A 14040-nucleotide genomic window follows, 5' to 3' on the forward strand; every position below is an offset into this window, starting at 1 on the left:
ATCCCCTGGAGTCCCAAGGGATCCCACAATCCCTTGGGAGCACCTGTATATAAGGAGGCCTCACAGGCTGGAGAGGCACTCTGAGATCTGTAATAAAGGTCTACTGTCACACTTACTTTGAGCTTTCAGTATCTAGTCTGACTCTTTATTCAAGACATAACAAGGTGGGTTTAATAAGTGCCCGGGTTTGTGGTGGTGTGGGGGGGGTGGGGAATCCAACCAGATTTGCACTGCGAACCCAAGCGGTGTGAGTCCCATTCGTTTAACTTCAGAGTGAGATTGGACTGCAGTTTAGTGCCATCGCAAAATGGATTTCACTCCATGCAGATACTATATACAACGTATACTGCCCCTTGAAGGTACTTTCATATCACTTGAGCTCAGTTTGGACGGCTTCAGCATTGATTCGCACGGTTATCCTTGCTGCAAGCTGTGTACTAGACCGACAAACTGCACAAGTTCCACGTGTAGCAATGAAGGTGCAGGTGCAACAAGCAGTTCGGAAGGCTGATGGTATGTTGGCCTTCATTGCAAGAGGATTTGAGTACAGGAGTAAGGATATCTTACTACAGTTATACAGGGCCTTGGTGAGACCACACCTGGAGTATTGTGTGCAGTTTTGGTCTCCTTCCCTAAGAAAGGATATACTTGCCATAGAGGGAGTGCAGCGAAGGTTCACCAGACTGATTCCTGGGATGGCAGGACTGTCGTATGAGGAGAGATTGGGTCAACCAGGGCTGTATTCACTGGAGTTTAGAAGAATGAGAGGGGATCTCATTCAAACGTATAAAATTCTGACTGGGTTGGATAGACTGGATGCGGGGAGGATGTTTCCCCGGGCTGGGAAGTCTAGAACAAGGGGTCACGGTCTCAGGATACGGGGTAGGAAATTTAGGACCGAGATGAGGAGAAATGTCTTCACTCAGAGGGTGGTAAACCTGTGGAATTCTCTACCACAGAAGGCTGTGGAGGCCAAGTCACTGAATATATTTAAGAGGGTGATAGATAGATTTCTAGACACAAAAGGGCATCAGGGGATATGGGGAAAAAGCAGGAATATGGTGTTGAGATAGAGGGTCAGCCATGATCATATTGAATGGCGGTGCAGACTTGAAGGGCCGAATGGCCAACTACTGCTCCTATTTTCTATGTTTCTATGTTTCTAATACAGGCGGAGATTTGTTACTGATCCTCAGTCTAAATCTGTGGGATATATTAAACTCTATTTCAAATATAGTTACAAGGAAACAAAACAACAACAAAAAACCTTTCTGGGCCTCTTCAGGCCTTGGATCCTCTTGCCATCAGCGAGACCCGGTGAGAAAACTAAGACGGTTTTCGCCACGCAGGCCTCGGGTTAAAATTGCAGCTGGGCTCCCGAAGACGTCATCGGAGCCCAATCTGCATCTTTAAAGAAGGACCCTGCTGTAATGTATGCACCTGTGAGTAAGCTCACGGGTTTGTAGAGCTGTTGTCCACCGGTACGCTTGCGCCCTTCTGTGAGAGGTGGGCACCGGAGGGACTGGAGTGCATCATCACCCCCGGCAACAAAATTCTAATTTGATTTCAGTTTCTGGTTAAAAAGTTAATTTGATTAATTTGTCAGTTTTAGTACCCCTTTTACAAGGGGGCACTTGATTCATAAGTTCAACAAAATAGTTGTAGAGCTGTTGAGTTGGGAGTGGCTTAGCCAGTCACGTGATGTTCACAAGACTCAATAAAACCCCAGCCAGTTGGTTTCGGGGGAATCCACGATGAGGCAGGTGGTTGTGAGTCTGGTGGATAAACTGGTAATGTGTAGTGTGATTGTTAAACCTTTGCTAATAAACCAACTAGTTCTTAACTGCAATGGGTTCTTCAGCAAAGAACCTGTGAAGCAAATACATTACATCCACCGTGTTCCAGCGGGTGTCCCACTCGCCTGCTCACTGCGGCCATTTTAACTGACCGCTTCCTGCCATACGGGCAGGGGTTTTAATCGGCTCTTTAGTATTCCTGTCATCCGGCAAAAGCTTACTGATTCCACCCGTCCACACCCCGGATTGGCATCTGTAAATGTTGACAGTAATAATTGCTGTGCTGACTCAGATTGAAGCCTTTAAGGATATCCAGTAAAGTCTTGCAGTGGACAAAAATGCTTGCTTCTGAAACTTGTCTGCTGTGTCTATGCACGCGCACAATTCTCCCGAATGAGCTTTTATTTGAACACCTGCTTTCGTACGCTGATAGTTTCGCTGTCCACGCCTTTGAGTTGCTGCATTATGACATATTTGGACATTTAGTTATGACGAAAATACAGATGAAGTCTTACAATTCCCACCTCCTGTGTCAGTGCGGCCAGTAACCACGGCAATGTGCTACAGTGCTACACATGAGCATCTGACTTTAATATTTCGCATTGATTTGTGTCACGTTCCTCATTGTCGACTGCATTTTCTACACGGTAGGACAAGATAGCTTGTACCTTCACCAAAACACTGAAGATGTGAAGGGCTTAACGACAGAATCTAGTCTGGCACTCCTGTGAAGTCCTGAGGGGTCGCTCCATTCTCAGAGGTGCTGTCTTTCAAGTGAGACATCAAGGCAGACATCTGCCCAAGGAGAACATTAATGATCCCATGCACTATTCAAAGAGGAGCAGGGAGTTTTCCCAGTGTCCTGGCCAACATTCCTCCCTCAACCAACACCACAAAAAAAAAAGAGAGTACCTGGTCATTTATCTCATTGTTGTTGGAGGGACCTTGCTCTGTGCAAAATGGCTGCTGTTTTTGCCTTTTTGAGTAAGCCTTGGCTCAGTGAGTCAGAAGGTCGTGGGTTCAAGTTCCACACCAGGGACTTGAGCACATAATCCAGGCTGACACTCCGGTGCAGTGCTGAGGGAAATAATCACCATCATAGGCAGTCCCTCGGAATCGAGGAAGACTTCCTTCCACTCTTAACATTAGTTCTTAGGTGACTGAACAGTCCAATACGAGAACCACAGTCCCTGTCACAGGTGGGACAGACAGTCGTTGAGGGAAAGGGTGGGTGGGACAGGTTTGCCGCACGCTCTTTCCGCTGCCTGCACTTGATTTCTGCATGCTCTCGGCGATGAGACTCGAAGTGCCCAGCGCCCTCCCGGATGCACTTTCTCCACTTAGGGCGGACTGGTCTTTGGCCAGGGACTCCCAGGTGTCGGTGGGGATGTTGCACTTTATCAGGGAGGCTTTGAGGATGTCCCTGTAACGTTTCCGCTGCCCACCTTTGGCTCGTTTGCCATGAAGGAGTTCTGAGTAGAGCGCTTGCTTTGTGAGTCTCGTGTCTGGCATGCGAACTATGTGGCCTGCCCAGCGGAGCTGATCGAGTGTGGTCAGTGCTTCAATGCTGGGGATGTTGGCCTGGTCGAGGACGCTAACATTGGTGCGTCTGTCCTCCCAGGGGATTTGTAGGATCTTGCCGAGACATCGTTGGTGGTATTTCTCCAGCGACTTGAGGTGTCTCCTGTACATGATCCATGTCTCTGAGCCATACAGGAGGGCGGGTATCACTACAGCCCTGTAGACCATGAGCTTGGTGGCAGTTTTGAGGGATTGGTCTTCAAACACTCTTTTCCTCAGGCTGCACTGGCGCACTGGAGACAGTGTTGGATCTCGTCATCAATGCCTGCTCTTGTTGATGGGAGTTGATAGTTGCTGAAGGAGTGCGGCACTGTCGGAGATGTCGTCTTTCAGATGAGACATTAAACCGAGGCCCATCTGCTCTCTCAGGTGGACGTAAAAGATTCCACGGCACTATTTCGAAGAAGAGCAGGAGAGTTATCCCCGGTGTCCTGGGGCCAATATTTATCCCACAATCAACATCACTAAAACAGATGATCTGGTCATTATCACATTGCTGTTTGTGGGAGCTTGCTGTGCGCAAATTGGCTGCCGCATTTCCCACATTACAACAGTGACTGCACTGTGTTGGCTGTACAGTGCTTTTGGATGTCTGGAGATCATGAAAGACGCCATATGAATAATTAATCGTGTGCGTGAAGTGCTTTAAGACGTTTGAGAGATGTGATTGATAAGTCTTTCTGGCTTGATTTTAACCACAGACTTTCCATAGGAAATAACAACCACTTGAAAATCTGCTCCAAAGATTATTGACCAAGCTTCATTCAAGCTGATAGTGTGAGACTGGACATCTCATTCAGTTTAAGAGGTGGTCCGGGGCACAGGCATTGGCGTAGCAACGAGCTATCACACAATATGGGTTTGTATCCGAATTTCAACATAGCCCAGGCCATACTATGCTGGTATCAAACACAAACTACCCTTTACTTCTTCACCTTTAAGTCATTTAATAGGCAAAGCCGAACAGTGGAAAACGTAAACACACCATAACAAAACATAAGCACCTCCCAAACCCGCGACCTCTACCACCTAGAAGGTCAAGGGCAGCAGGCGCATGGGAACACCACCACCTCCACGTTCCCCTCCCAGTCACACACCATCCTGACTTGGAAATATATCGGCCGTTCCTTCATCGTCGCTGGGTCACAATCCTGGAACTCCCTCCCGAACAGCACTGTGGGAGCACCTTCACCACACGGACTGCAGCGGTTCAAGAAGGCGGCTCACCACCACCTTCTCAAGGGCAATTAGGGATGGGCAATAAATGCCGGCCTTGCCAGCGACGCCCACATCCCAGGAATGAATATAAAAGAAATGGTGCAATAGGCCATTCCACAGACTACTTTTAAACAGTGCTATGAATGGCGCAACACAATTGAATTCAGATGTCTTTTATAGATTATGCGAACCTTACTCGCCTTTTGATAACTCAGTGGAAGAAGAACTCACATGGTATGAAGCCACTCAGACCAGAAAATCCACATAACCAAGGCAATGAGCTGCAGTGGTATAAACAAGCATCTAATTTCAATATTGAGCATTGATTTTTGTCATTTTCCTCATTCATAACCCCAGTCATGGCCACATTAGCTGATTTCAGCTGGGAGGCATCACTCTATCTCAGTGTGTCACGAAGCAAGGGAGAATGAAAGCCGACCAGGGTTCCCACTCCCCATTATCCAGCCACGCCCCCCCCACCCCCGAAGCGCCGACATGCACGTGAATATGGGACGAGAGCAGGATCAAGCACAGCTCAGTCGAGTAACCCCCGCAACACTCACTATCTGGGCTCACGGGTGGGAGTGTCGGTGCGGAGAGGAAAGCAGTGACTCGCAGGGTACCAGAGGGCCGCTACTGGTCTCCAGAGAGCAATAGCACAGTGCGACTTGGTGCCTTCAAGTGCAGACGGGGAGACACCTGGGGAAATAAAATACGCAAAAAGAGAGTGGTGAGAATGTGGAAGCGAATAGTATCGATACATTTAAGGGGAGGCTAGACAAGCATATGAGGTAGAAGGGAATAGAGAGTTATGCTGATAGAGTTAGATGAGGAAAGACGGGAGGAGGCTCGAGTGGAGCAGACACCCTGGTAGGGACTGGTTGGGCCGAATGGCCTGTTTCTGTGCCATTTATCTGATGTAATTGTAAGTATATTGGTCTTCTCTAAAATAAGAAGAGCTGATTTAGATTCTGAGGGGGTTGGACAGGGTAGATGCTCGTGGGGGAATCTAGAACTAGGGGGCATAGTCTCAGAATAAGGGGTCGCCCATTTAAAACGGAGATGAGGAGGAATTTCTTCTCTCAAAGGGTCGTGAATCTATGGAATTGTCTGCCCCAGGGTCATTGAATATATTTAATGTGGAGATAGACAGATTTTTGAATGATAGGGGAGTCAAGCATTATGGGGAGCGGGCAGGGAAGTGGAGTTGAGGCCAAGGTCAGATCAGCTATGATCTTATTAAATGGCGGAGCAGGCTCGAGGGGCCAAATTTTCTCCTCCTGCTCTTATTTCTTATGTTCTTGCAACTCATGTCAGCTGTGGCTCAGTGGGCTGCACCCTCGCCTCTCAGTTAGGGGCTGTGGGTTCAAGTCCCACTCCAGAAGCTTGAGCACATAAATCTCAGCTGACACTCGCAGTGCAGTGCTGAGGGAGTGCTGCACTGTCGGAGGTGCCGTCTTTCAGATGAGACGTTAAACCCAGGCCCTGTCTGCTCTCTCAGGTGGATGTAAAAGATCCCACGGCACTATTTCGAAGAAGAGCAGGGGAGTTCTCCCCGGTGTCCTGGGGCCAATATTTACCCCTCAAACAACATCACTAAAAAACAGATAAACTGGTCATTATCACATTGCTGTGTGTGGGACCTTGCTGTGTGCAGACTGACTGCTGCGTTTCCAGCATTACAACAGTGACTACGCTACAAAGGTACTGCATTGGCTGGAAAGCGCTTTCGGGCGCCTGGTGGTCACGACAGGCGTGATAGAAATGCAAGACTCACGATATCATGTGATCCCCTCCACTGCACTGCAAGCGATCATCGTTGACGTGCTCAACATAGTGAGGTTTTATAGCTTGTGTCTGTGCACTGAATGTTGGTGATGTCTCTCAATGGTGAACAATTGTAAACGCCACTCTAGTTCCTAAATTGACTGGTGTAATTTGTGCGCTGTGATAACCAATAGGTCACAGCGTTACTTAATTTGTGCGCTGTGATAACCAATAGATCACAGCGTTACTTAATTTGCGCGCTGTGATAACCAATAGATCACAGCGTTACGTAATTTGTGCGCTCTGATAACCAATAGATCACAGCGTTACTTAATTTGTGCCCTGTGATAACCAATAGATCACAGCTTTACTTAATTTGTGCTCTGTGATAATCAATAGATCACAGCGTTACTTAATTTGTGTGCTGTGATAACCAATAGATCACAGCATTACTTAATTTGTGCTCTGTGATAACCAATAGATCACAGCGTTACTTAATTTGTGCGCTGTGATAACCGATACATCACAGCGTCACTTAATTTGTGCGCTGTGATAACCAATACATCACAGCGTTACTTAAATTGTACGCTGTGATAACCAATAGATCACAGCATTACTTAATTTGTGCCCTGTGATAACCAATAGATCACAGCGTTACTTAATTTGTGCGCTGTGATAACCAACACATCACAGCGTTAATTAATTTGTGCGCTGTGATAACCAATACATCACAGCGTTACTTAATTTGTGCGCTGTGATAACCAATACATCACAGCGTTACTTAATTTGTGTGCTGTGATAACCAATAGATCACAGCGTTACTTAATTTGTGTGCTGTGATAACCAATACATCACAGCGACACTTAATTTGTGCCCTGTGATAACCAATAGATCACAGCGTTACTAAATTTGTGCCCTGTGATAACCAATAGATCACAGCGTGACTTAATTTGTGCTCTGTGATAACCAATAGATCACATCGTTACTTAATTTGGGCGCTGTGATAACCAATAGATCACAGCGTTACTTAATTTGTGCTGTGTGATAACCAATAGATCACAGCGTGACTTAATTTGTGAGCTGTGATAACCAATAGATCACAGCGTTACTTAATTTGTGCTCTGTGATAACCAATAGATCACAGCGTTACTTAATTTGTGCGCTGTAATAACCAATACATCACAGCGTTACTTAATTTGTGCGCTGTGATAACCAATACATCACAGCGTTACTTAATTTGTGCGCTGTGATAACCAATACATCACAGCGTTACTTAATTTGTGCTCTGTGATAACCAATAGATCACAGCGTTACTTAATTTGTGCCCTGTGATAACCAATAGATCACAGCGTTACTTAATTTGTGCACTGTGATAACCAATAGATAACAGCGTTACTTAATTTGTGCTGTGTGATAACCAATAGATCACAGCGTTACTTAATTTGTGAGCTGTGATAACCAATAGATCACAGCGTTACTTAATTTGTGCTCTGTGATAACCAATAGATCACAGCGTTACTTAATTTGTGCGCTGTGATAACCAATAGATCACAGCGTTACTTAATTTGTGCGCTGTGATAACCAATAGATCACAGCTTTACTTAATTTGTGCCCTGTGATAACCAATAGATCACAGCGTTACTTAATTTGTGTGCTGTGATACCCAATAGATCACAGCGTTACTTAATTTGTGCTCTGTGATAACCAATAGTTCACAGCGTTTCTTAATTTGTGCGCTGTGAAAACCAATAGATCACATCATTACTTAATTTGTGCGCTGTGATAACCAATACATCACAGCGTTACTTAATTTGTGCGCTGTGATAACCAATAGATCACAGCGTTACTTAACTTGTGCCCTGTAATAACCAATAGATCACAGCGTTACTTAATTTGTGTTCTGTGATAACGAATAGATCACAGCATGACTTAATTTGTGCTCTGGGATAACCAATAGATCACAGCGTTACTTAATTTGTGCCCTGTGATAACCAATAGATCACAGCGTTACTAAATTTGTGCGCTGTGATAACCAATAGATCACAGCGTTACTTAATTTGTGCCCTGTGATAACCAATAGATCAGAGCGTTACTTAATTTGTGCGATCTGATAACCAATAGATCACAGCGTTAATTAATTTGTGCGCTGTGATAACCAATAGAACACAGCGTTACTTAATTTGTACCCTGTGATAACCAATAGATCACAGCGTTGCTTAATTTGTGCGCTGTGATAACCAATAGATCACAGCGTTACTTAATTTGTGCGCTGTGATAACCAATAGATCACAGCGTTACTTAATTTCTGCGCTGTGATAACCAATAGATCACAGCGTTACTTAATTTGTGCCCTGTGATAACCAATAGATCACAGCGTCACTTAATTTGTGCCCTGTGATAACCAATAGATCACAGCGTAACTTAATTTGTGCGCTGTAATAACCAATAGATCACAGCGTGACTTAATTTGTGCCCTGTGATAACCAATAGATCACAGCGTTGCTTAATTTGTGCGCTGTGAGAACCAATACATCACACCGTTACTTAATTTGTGCCCTGTGATAACCAATAGATCACAGCGTTGCTTAATTTGTGCGCTGTGAGAACCAATACATCACAGCGTTACTTAATTTGTGCGCTGTGATAACCAATAGATCACAGCGTTATTTAATTTCTGCGCTGTGATAACCAATAGATCACAGCGTTACTTAATTTGTGCCCTGTGAAAACCAATAGATCACAGCGTCACTTAATTTGTGCCCTGTGATAACCAATAGATCACAGCGTTACTTAATTTGTGCGCTGTAATAACCAATAGATCACAGCGTTACTTAATTTGCGCCCTGTGATAACCAATAGATCACAGCGTTATTTAATTTGTGCCCTGTGATAACCAATCGATCACAGCATTACTTAATTTGTGCTCTGTGATAACCAAAAATCACAGCGTTTCTTAATTTGTGCGCTGTGATAACCAACACATCACAGCGTTAATTAATTTGTGCGCTGTGATAACCAATACATCACAGCGTTACTTAATTTGTGCGCTGTGATAACCAATACATCACAGCGTTACTTAATTTGTGCACTGTGCTCTGTGATAACCAATAGTTCACAGCGTTACTTAATTTGTGCGCTGTGATAACCAATAGATCACAGCGTTTCTTAATTTGTGCCCTGTAATAACCAATAGATCACAGCGTTACTTAATTTGTGCGCTGTGATAACCAATAGATCACAGCATGACTTAATTTGTGCTCTGTGACAACCAAAAATCACAGCGTTGCTTAATTTGTGCGCTGTGATAACCAAAAGATCACAGCGTTACTTAATTTGTGCGCTGTGATAACCAATAGATCACAGCGTTACATAATTTGTGCGCTGTGATAACCAATAAATGACAGCGTTACTTAATTTCTGCACTGTGATGACCAATAGATCAAAGCGTTACTTAATTTGTGCGCTGTGACTACCAATAGATCACAGCGTTACTTAATTTGTGCGCTGTGATAACCAATGCAACACAGCGTTACTTAATTTGTGCTCTGTGATAACTAATAGTTCACAGCGTTACTTAATTTGTGCGCTGTGATAACCAATAGATCACAGCGTTTCTTAATTTGTGCCCTGTAATAACCAATAGATCACAGCGTTACTTAATTTGTGCGCTGTAATAACCAATAGATCACAGCGTTACTTATTATGTGCGCTCTGATAACCAATAGATCACAGCGTTACTTAATTTGTGCGCTGTGATAACCAATCGATCACAGCATTACTTAATTTGTGCGCTGTGATAACCAATACATCACAGCGTTACTTAATTTGTGCGCTGTGATAACCAATAGATCACAGCGTTACTTAATTTCTGCGCTGTGATAACCAATAGATCACAGCGTAACTTAATTTGTACCCTGTGATAACCAATAGATCACAGCGTTACTTAATTTGTGCCCTGTGATAACCAATAGATCACAGCATTATTTAATTTGTGCTCTGTGATAACCAATAGTTCACAGCGTTACTTAATTTGTGCGCTGTGATAACCATTAGATCACAGCGTTTCTTAATTTGTGCCCTGTAATAACCAATAGATCACAGCGTTACTTAATTTGTGCGCTGTAATAACCAATAGATCACAGCGTTACTTATTATGTGCGCTGTGATAACCAATAGATCACAGCGTTACTTAATTTGTGCGCTGTGATAACCAATCGATCACAGCATTACTTAATTTGTGCTCTCTGACAACCAAAAATCACAGCGTTTCTTAATTTGTGCGCTGTGATAATCAATACATCACAGCGTTACTTAATTTGTGCTCTGTGATAACCAATAGATCACAGCGTTACTTAATTTCTGCGCTGTGATAACCAATAGATCACAGCGTAACTTAATTTGTACCCTGTGATAACCAATAGATCACAGCGTTACTTAATTTGTGCCCTGTGATAACCAATAGATCACAGCGTTACTTAATTTGTGCGCTGTGATAACCAATAGATAACAGCGTTACTTATTATGTGCGCTGTGATAACCAATAGATCACAGCGTTACTTAATTTGTGCGCTGTGATTACCAATAGATCACAGCATTTCTTAATTTGTGCTCTGTGATAACCAAAAATGACAGCGTTTCTTAATTTGTTCGCTGTGATAACCAAAAGATCACAGCATTACTTAATTTCTGCGCTGTGATAACCAATAGATGACAGCGTTACTTAATTTGTGCGCTGTGACTACCAATAGATCACAGCGTTACTAAATTTGTGCGCTGTGATAACCAATGCAACACAGCGTTACTTAATTTGTGCTCTGTGATAACTAATAGATCACAGCGTTACTTAATTTGTGCGCTGTGATAACCAATACATCACAGCGTTACTTAATTTGTGCGCTGTGATAACCAATAGATCACAGCGTTACTTAATTTGTACCCTGTGATAACCAATAGATCACAGCGTTACTTAATTTGTACCCTGTGAGAACCAATAGATCACAGCGTTACTTAATTTGTGCCCTGTGATAACCAATAGATCACAGCGTTACTTAATTTGTGCCCGATGATAACCAATAGATCACAGCTTTCCTTAATTTCTGCGCTGTGATAACCAATACAACACAGCGTTACTTAATTTGTGCGCTGTGATAACCAATAGATCACAGCATTTCTTAATTTGTGCTCTGTGATAACCAATAGATCACAGCGTTTCTTAATTTGTGCGCTGTGAAAACCAAAAGATCACAGCGTGACTTAATTTGTGCGCTGTGATAACCAATACATCACAGCGTTACTTAATTTGTGCCCTCTGATAACCAATAGATCACAGCGTCACTTAATTTGTGCGCTGTGATAACCAATAGATCACAGCGTTACTTAATTTGTGCGCTGTGATAACCACCAATAGATCACAGCGTTACTTAATTTGTGCGCTGTAATAACCAATAGATCACAGCGTTACTTATTATGTGCGCTGTGATAACCAATAGATCACAGCGTTACTTAATTTGTGCGCTCTGATAACCAATAAATGACAGCGTTACTTAATTTCTGCACTGTGATAACCAATAGATCAAAGCGTTACTTAATTTGTGCGCTGTGACTACCAATAGATCACAGCGTTACTTAATTTGTGCGCTGTGATAACCAATGCAACACAGCGTTACTTAATTTGTGCTCTGTGATAACTAATAGTTCACAGCGTTACTTAATTTGTGCGCTGTGATAACCAATAGATCACAGCGTTTCTTAACTTGTGCCCTGTAATAACCAATAGATCACAGCGTTACTTAATTTGTGCGCTGTAATAACCAATAGATCACAGCGTTACTTATTATGTGCGCTCTGATAACCAATAGATCACAGCGTTACTTAATTTGTGCGCTGTGATAACCAATCGATCACAGCATTACTTAATTTGTGCTCTGTGACAACCAAAAATCACAGCGTTTCTTAATTTGTGCGCTGTGATAACCAATAGATGACAGCGTTACTTAATTTGTGCCCTGTGATAACCAATAGATCACAGCGTTACTTAATTTGTGCGCTGTGATAACCAATAGATCACAGCGTTACTTAATTTGTGCGCTGTGATAACCAATACATCACAGCGTTACTTAATTTGTGCGCTGTGATAACCAATAGATCACAGTGTTACTTAATTTCTGCGCTGTGATAACCAATAGATCACAGCGTAACTTAATTTGTACCCTGTGATAACCAATAGATCACAGCGTTACTTAATTTGTGCCCTGTGATAACCAATAGATCACAGCGTTACTTAATTTGTGCGCTGTGATAACCAATACAACACAGCGTTACTTAATTTGTGCGCTGTGATAACCAATAGATCACAGCGTTACTTAATTTGTGCCCTGTAAAAACCAATAGATCACAGCGATACTTAATTTGTGCGCTGTAATAACCAATAGATCACAGCGTTACTTATTATGTGCGCTGTGATAACCAATAGATCACAGCGTTACTTAATTTGTGCGCTGTGATAACCAATGCAACACAGCGTTACTTAATTTGTGCTCTGTGATAACTAATAGATCACAGCGTTACTTAATTTGTGCGCTGTGACAACCAATAGATCACAGCGTTACTTAATTTGTACCCTGTGATAACCAATAGATCACAGCATTATTTAATTTGTGCTCTGTGATAACCAATAGTTCACAGCGTTACTTAATTTGTGCGCTGTGATAACCATGAGATCACAGCGTTACTTATTATGTGCGCTGTGATAACCAATAGATCACAGCGTTACTTAATTTGTGCGCTGTGATAACCAATCGATCACAGCATTACTTAATTTGTGCTCTCTGACAACCAAAAATCACAGCGTTTCTTAATTTGTGCGCTGTGATAATCAATACATCACAGCGTTACTTAATTTGTGCTCTGTGATAACCAATAGATCACAGCGTTACTTAATTTCTGCGCTGTGATAACCAATAGATCACAGCGTAACTTAATTTGTACCCTGTGATAACCAATAGATCACAGCGTTACTTAATTTGTGCCCTGTGATAACCAATAGATCACAGCGTTACTTAATTTGTGCGCTGTGATAACCAATACAACACAGCGTTACTTAATTTGTGCGCTGTGATAACCAATAGATCACAGCGTTTCTTAATTTGTGCCCTGTAAAAACCAATAGATCACAGCGATATTTAATTTGTGCGCTGTAATAACCAATAGATCACAGCGTTACTTATTATGTGCGCTGTGATAACCAATAGATCACAGCGTTACTTAATTTGTGCGCTGTGATAACCAATAGATCACAGCATTTCTTAATTTGTGCTCTGTGATAACCAAAAATCACAGCGTTTCTTAATTTGTTCGCTGTGATAACCAAAAGATCACAGCGTTACTTAATTTCTGCGCTGTGATAACCAATAGATGACAGCGTTACTTAATTTGTGCACTGTGACTACCAATAGATCACAGCGTTACTAAATTTGTGCGCTGTGATAACCAATGCAACACAGCGTTACTTAATTTGTGCTCTGTGATAACTAATAGATCACAGCGTTACTTAATTTGTGCGCTGTGATAACCAATACATCACAGCGCTACTTAATTTGTGCGCTGTGATAACCAATAGATCACAGCGTTACTTAATTTGTACCCTGTGATAACCAATAGATCACAGCGTTACTTAATT

The sequence above is a fragment of the Pristiophorus japonicus genome, chromosome X (genome assembly GCF_044704955.1).
Source record: "Pristiophorus japonicus isolate sPriJap1 chromosome X, sPriJap1.hap1, whole genome shotgun sequence".
In the NCBI taxonomy this organism is placed as follows: Eukaryota; Metazoa; Chordata; class Chondrichthyes; family Pristiophoridae; genus Pristiophorus; species Pristiophorus japonicus.